This window comes from Thalia democratica, chromosome 6 (assembly GCF_965202585.1).
Source record: "Thalia democratica chromosome 6, ktThaDemo2.hap1.1, whole genome shotgun sequence".
In the NCBI taxonomy this organism is placed as follows: domain Eukaryota; kingdom Metazoa; phylum Chordata; class Thaliacea; order Salpida; family Salpidae; genus Thalia; species Thalia democratica.
In genome coordinates this window covers 66,276,036-66,283,349 of record NC_139170.1, presented here as the reverse complement: position 1 = coordinate 66,283,349, position 7,314 = coordinate 66,276,036, and the positions used below count along the sequence as shown (strand labels likewise).

The 7,314-nt window shown below is 23.4% G+C and overlaps 1 pseudogene; it reads right to left on the bottom strand.

Moving 5' to 3' along the window:
• Nucleotides 1-931: 931 nt before the first annotated feature.
• Nucleotides 932-6,269, bottom strand: LOC145839370 (uncharacterized; annotated as a pseudogene).
• Nucleotides 6,270-7,314: the final 1,045 nt, after the last annotated feature.

Here is a 7,314-nt window from a genome sequence, read left to right as displayed (position 1 = left end):
AAAAAATAAATGATTTAGATAACTACGAAAAAAAAACGTTTTTTAGTTACAGTAAACAAAAAGAATTGTTTTAATAAGACTGTTACCTTTTTTTTGTAGCAGTAGTTTCACATCGTTAATTTAATTAAATAATATTAAAGTCTTTCTACTACGCTTACAATACACTTTTATTTAAAAATTTTTGCCATCTCCACTTCATTTGTAGTAACACCAAAATTTTTTATCTTATTTCTTTAACAAATCAGTTTTTTTTTATAATATTCTATCGCCTACTATTACTAATCTCTTTTTAAAAATGTAGCTCTTTATTTTTGTAAGTAAACCGTGATTCTTAATTTTACTTTTGATCTTTTTTCGAATAGATAATTTTATTTAGCTATTGATTGGGTATATAAAAGCTATCTAACCATTAAACTAGCTTCTACTTATTTGTTAATTTTAAAGAGACCAATAAACTTTATAAAAATATAACATTATATTAGAAGACAAGTTTATTATCTTTACATTTTGCTAACTGTAATCGTTTCCTAAGTCAACATTAAATCATCAACCTGAGCACTAAATATACTTTGAAAATAATCTGATTTTAAAGTACTTATTATCCTTTATATAAAACTCATTTTTTAATTATATAAAAACATATTAAGTTACTAAATTATTTAAGTTATTTTAACTGTTTATTTAAGTTTAATACACTGTATATTACAAATTAATTCCATAGCTTACGTATTTTTATTAATAAAAATATCGATAAACTAAGTTGAAAGTATAAAAAGGCTGATTTATATAGCTTTTAAAGCAGTTTTGTTAAAATTCAATTAACTAAACAGCATTTAATAAAACTATGCTAGAGTGTCATAGATCAGTGTGAATTTATATATTATGATGTTTTAAGTGTTTAGATTAACTGAATTTAAAAGTAATTTAAGTGCTAACAATTGATCACCTTAGAATTATATTCAGAAATTGTCTTAAGGTAGTCATGAACAATGGTTCTTCGCATTTTACATTTCAGTTCTGATTGTTGTTCTTTACTTAGCTCCTTATGATAAGTTCGTATATGATAACTACGACTTGAACGAGCAGTAAACCACTTTCCACAATCTGCACAACCGTAATGTTTTTCTCCTAAGTGAATTCTAAAGTGATCGATTAAACTACATTTCATTGAAAACTTCTTCATGCAAATATCACATTCATGATCTTTTACTTTAGTGTGAGTCAACATGTGTTGTTTTAAACTGCCTTTTTGTGCACACTTCTTCTCACAAACTTCACACTGAAATTCTTTTCTACCCGTATGAACTAACATATGTGTCTTTACATGCTCTTTTTCGGGTAAAGCTTTTGTCACAAACTTCACACGTGAAGTTCTTTTCTTTAGTGTGAGTAACCATGTGCCGTTTCAAAATCTGTTTATTAGCAAATTCTTTTAAACAAACAAAACATTGAAACTCTTTCTTACCACTATGTACCAGCATATGATTTGTTAAGATGTCACAAAAATTACATTTGTATGGTGTTTCTCCTGTATGTATTCTTTTGTGAAGTTTTAGGTAAGATTTAGTTTTGAAAGTCTTATTGCAGACATTACAAGAAACACTTTTAACAACCATATCACTTTTGTTTTGACCAAAATCACTCATAGTATAAACTTAAGTGCTAAAAAGTATGTTCAATAGTGTGTAAAAACTTAAATTGATTTACTTAATTTAAATTACGAAAGAAATATCGTTTAATAATAGCTTTTAAATAGTAAAAACTGTTTAATAAAAAAAAATGCTTAATTTAAAAATTTTTAAAACAGTTTGTTAAACTTCACAAATTGAAGCCAAAAACAAACCGAAACATTGTATTTTATTATAAGATGGTCTAAATAAATATTTTATTTATTTATAAAATAAAAACTTGGTTTACAACTTTAAAACACTGGTTTTAAGTAACAACTTTTTTTGTAATATTATTTATTAGATTTCTTTATGACTAAAAGTTACTCTACTTAGTAAAAATCATTTGAAAAATTTAAAAATTAAAAAAAAACTATATTATACAATAAACAATAATTTATAACCAAAGTAGTTCACATCAAATTTTAATCAGATGAAATTACTATTAACAAAACTTACATTTTTAATTTTTATAGTACTTTTAAACTCAAAACTTATATAAAGTTGCTGAGAAACAGTTATAACTCTCAAACTTACTGGAAAACATTTTATTTTACAAGATCAAAGCTGTTTTAACAATTAAACTTTTGTTCTTAAAATAGTTTATCATTTATCTACTTTCTATTTAATAGTGTACTAAGATACATATATTCAAAAATTTTAAGTTTAAAAATTCTTAAATAAGCAATATATAAATTTTTGATTTTAATCTAGAGTAAACTTTTGTTTTTGTAAACTATTTTGTTTTTGTGTTCAGATTTTTTTTTTATATCTGACACAGTCAAACTAATATTTGTACAAATTTGCTAATGTATGAGATAATAAACTAGACAGAAAGCACTTATTTATTGCCAACATTTTTTTTATTACAATTTAAGTGTAAATAAAAGTACCAAGTAGGTTAGAAAGCAAACAAATCTTAATTTTACTTCATTTTTATTAGTCAATGATTGTTACTTTAGTTATTACTTTTTCTACTAAAAAGACTTTTTAAGTAACATGCTAAAGTAAAAATCCTTTAACAAAACTTTAATATTTGAGTTTATGTATGGAGCACTTTAATTTGAGTTTTCAAATTTATGCAACGTTAAAAATATGGCTAAAGTTCTTTTATGAATGAACTTTTTTACTTTAATGTATTTTTCAGGAAAGCAAATCAGTTTGTCGCTTACTTAAAGATAAAAGATAAAAAAATAAAGTTTATGTATAGTTTATGTTAAAAATAGCAGCGTTATAGTATACGATGATTACTTACTATAAACTATACAGTTATTTTTATAAGCTTGAGAAAATTAAATTTTTACTGTTGAAAATTGTTATGTAGCTTTAGATAGTTGATATAAACATGTGTTGTACGATTAAATGATCATGAGGTCTTTTTTGTACACCAGATACTTATAAAAAACTGTTAGCGTGTTTGTTTAGTGGTCATTAAACTTACTTTTATACCTGTTAGATAAAGTAGAAACAATACTAAGCTTTAAACAAGTTTAGTTAATTCTTTAAAAATCGTTAAGACTGGTATCGATGATAAATAATGCAAAGAATAAAACTAAACTCAACATTATTTTATGTTTAAAATTTGTTATTTAGCTCTAATATTATTAACAATTTTACTTAGACTATTATGTAGTACTAAGTTTTTCTATAGAACCAATTAAAATGGTTTGAAAAATCATATGTTTCAACTTATTATTATTAGTTAATTTTATTGTTAATTTAAATTTAAAACTCTCTAAAATAGTTTTATTTTTATAATCAAAAAAAAAAGTCTCTAGTTTTCAATCATAAGTGTAAACAATAAAAAATCTAAACAAATAACTAGATAAAAGTTAAAATGTTATTATGGTTCAAAATTTAAAACATTAAAAAATTTAAAAATATTTTGTTAGTTTTTGCTAAGTAAATGTTTTCTTTTTAATGTTATACAAACCTAAAACAAGGCAGATCTTAAAACCTTATAAAGTGTGAAAAATCATAAAAACTAATGTAAAAAATTAAAAGTATCTAAAAATATATTAAGTTTGAGAATGGTCACTAAGAAATACTGATTTTTTAAAATCTAATTATGAAAGATTTTCTAAAACGATGACTTAACATTTAACTGTTACTATTTTTTATGAATTTAAAAGTTTTACAACTATTATCTTTAATTAAAAAGATTTTAAAAGATTTTTTTTACATCTGGTAAATCATATTTACGATAATATAGTTTAAAATCGATATTTTAAGCGTTTATGTTTTTGTTGCGTTCTCGTTTTTAAATTAGGCTAATATTGTTATAAATTGTTATTTTCATTTTATTTATAAGTATTATTTTGCAGATCATTTTTACTTTGTTTTTCTTTCAATTAATTAACTTCCCTTATATTTACGAAAATACATAATTACAATAACTAACTAATTACTGATTAACTGCTTACTCATTACTTGATCTTACTATATATATTTATGTGCTTTGTGTTGTCTTATTGTTGCTTAAAAAGCTCTGAAGATTCTTTGTGAGAAACAGTGTCAGCTAAGTAACAATCGTTAAATTTAAATAAATACATTATCAAACTATTTAGAAATAAAATAAATTTGTCAAACAACTATAAACCTTATATGACGCTGAATGAAAGTTTCTTGCTAACCAAATATGATACAAAACAGTAAGTCACTACCTCTGAAAATTCTTATATTATAAATATTCGGGTTGACTAATAATTATCATCTAGTGAAATCCTAACCAAAATGTTTTTATTTATTTTCGACTTATATGTTTTTAATCTAACCGTCATTTCTAACCCTTACCCTTGGTTGGTAAGCAGTTCTCAGATTTTATCGACTGGGATTTGTCTGAGAAATTCCCGAATAAAGGTATAGTTTTGTATCAAAGATAAATCTTATTTTAACAAAAAGACTGACTAGTTTAAGACAAAATAATCGTTACACCACGTACTTTTATAAAAAACTGTTAACGTGTTTGTTTAGTGGTCATTAAACTTACTTTTATAATGCTTTTTTCAATTATACTTCTGTTCAGTAAAAAAATGATTATATGAACTTTTGCTAACGTAGTTCAAATAATGTAACTATTCGAGAATATTGTTTCAAAAACGTTTTTTAGTTTTTGTTTTTCTAAACCGGTCATATAAATTTTTATTTTTAATTTTATTTGAAACATAGTTCTTATTCTTTTTTAAACCAATGCAACCGAAAATATGTGAAAGAATTAACACTGGTAGGCATTAAAATTTGAGGAAATATTTAAATTTCACATAACTTCTTTTTTAATACTGATTGGGTATATAAAAAATCAAATCAAACCATTAAACAAGCAAATACTTATTTGTTTATCTTAGAGACAAAAAGCTATAAAAATCAAATATATATAAAAAAATCAATTTAAATTATTTAGTTTTATTAAACTAAAATCGTTTCGTAAGTCAACATTAAGTCATCAACCTTAATAATTATAAAATTTTGAATAGAATGTTAAAATAAGCATTTAAATCAATTCAGAATTTTTTTTATATAATTACTTACTATCCTTCAGATTACACTTAATATTTTAAAGCTATATAAAAAAAATGTATTAATTAGACAACTTCGATATTTATAACTTTTTATTTAAGTTTTTCATAAGATATATCACTATTAAATTTTGTAGTTCACGTACCTTTATTTATAAAAAAAAACGATGAACAGGCTTGAAATTATAAAATTGACTATGTTTATATATATATATATTTTAAATGATATTTATAAATTTAAACAACTCAATCATATATAAAAAAATTGTACTAGATTGTCATATTTCAGTGTAAGATTATAAATTGAGATATTCATAATGTTTTAAATTTAGTTTTAAAACAAACTAACTGCATTTAATAGGTCTCCTTAGCATTGTATTCAGCTATTGTCGCAAGGTAATCATGAACAATGGTTTTTTGTATTTTACACTTTAGCTTAGATTGTTGCTCTTTACTTAGTTCCTTATGATGAGTTTGTATATGTCTAGTTCAAGCAGAACTTTGATTAAACCATTTTCCACATTCTGCACATCCATAAGGTTTTTCTCCTAAATGAATTCTAAAATGTCTAACTAAACACACTTTTCTGTGAAAACTTCTTATTGCAAATATCACATTCATGAGCTTGTATTTCAGTGTGAGTCAACATGTGTTGTTTTAAATGACTTTTTTGAGAAAAATTCTTCTCACAAACTACACACTGATGTTCTTTTACACCAGTATGAACTAACATATGTGTCTTTATATGACTTTTTCGAGCAAAAGTTTTGTCACATATATCACATTTGAAAAGTTTATCTTTGGTATGAGTAACTAAGTGACGTTTCATATCACCTTTTCGAGCAAAATATTTATGACAAACAAAACATTGAAACTCTTTCTTACCACTATGTATCAACAAGTGTTTTCTTAAACTACCTTTGATGATAAATTTTTTGTCACAAACATCACATTTGTATAGTTTTTCTCCTGTATGTATTCTTATGTGAAAATTCAAATAGGATTTACTTTTAAAAGTATTCTTGCAAATCTCACAAGTAATACTTTTAACAATCATATTACTTTTGATTTGACCAGAATCACTCATAATTCAAACATTAGTGCCAAAATTATGTTCAATAGTTTGTTAAAAAATAATAGAGATTGATGTATTTAACGAAGTTTAAAAAAAATGATTGATTAATAATAACTTTTAATTTTTAAACCGTTTAATAAAAAAAAAACGCGTATTATGGAAATATTCATCTAAGTTTTTAAAACATCCTAGATTAAAGCTAAATAAATTGAATACTTTAGTTAATAAGTCTAAAAGTTTTACAAAAACTTTATTCTTAAAAAAATATAATTGTTCAAAATAAAGCTGAAATATATCGTCATAATTGTATATCGTCATAACACTTATAACCGAACTATTTTAAAACTATAACAAACTAGTAAAGAGTAACCCTCATATGTGTTAGTTGCTAAGTTGTATATTTAATATATGTTAAAAAGCCATTATTAATTTTGGAATAAGATATAGTAAAACAATGGTTTTTGTTATTATTTATCTAGTTAGGGACTTTTTTAAGTATTTTTCAGTTGTAATAGAGCAACAGATTGTTCAAACGGAATGTTGAAAGTCGAATAATAGTTTTGCAGAAAATTGATCGTTTAGGAAATAAACGTTTATATCGAAGACAGAGGCGTGTTCAGACGTGTTTAGGCTTGTTTCTAGTGTCCCTAAAAAATATAAAGAAATTTTTTTTTAACAAAAACGATTTTTAATCAGATATTTCCAATAAATTTAATAGATTCTCTAGTGCAGTCGTTACTAAATTTTAAATTTGTTTTTGATGGCATTTAAAGTTTATAACTATTAATAGCCCGTTTGTAAAAGGAAACTTTTAAGGAAAATATGATTTTTACCTGAACTATACATAGTTGCTATAATTCTTATAACTGAGTTAAAAGCGTTATTCAATAATTATAAATTAAAATAAAAAACTTCTTCTACAACAAACGTTATTATTTGATAATTAAAAATTGAGTTCTAATAAAACAAATTCTAGCACATCTTTTAGCTTATCACATTCTTTTAAATATATATTGTTTTTAATCTTTCCAGCTTTGATTTTTTTTATTTTACAAAG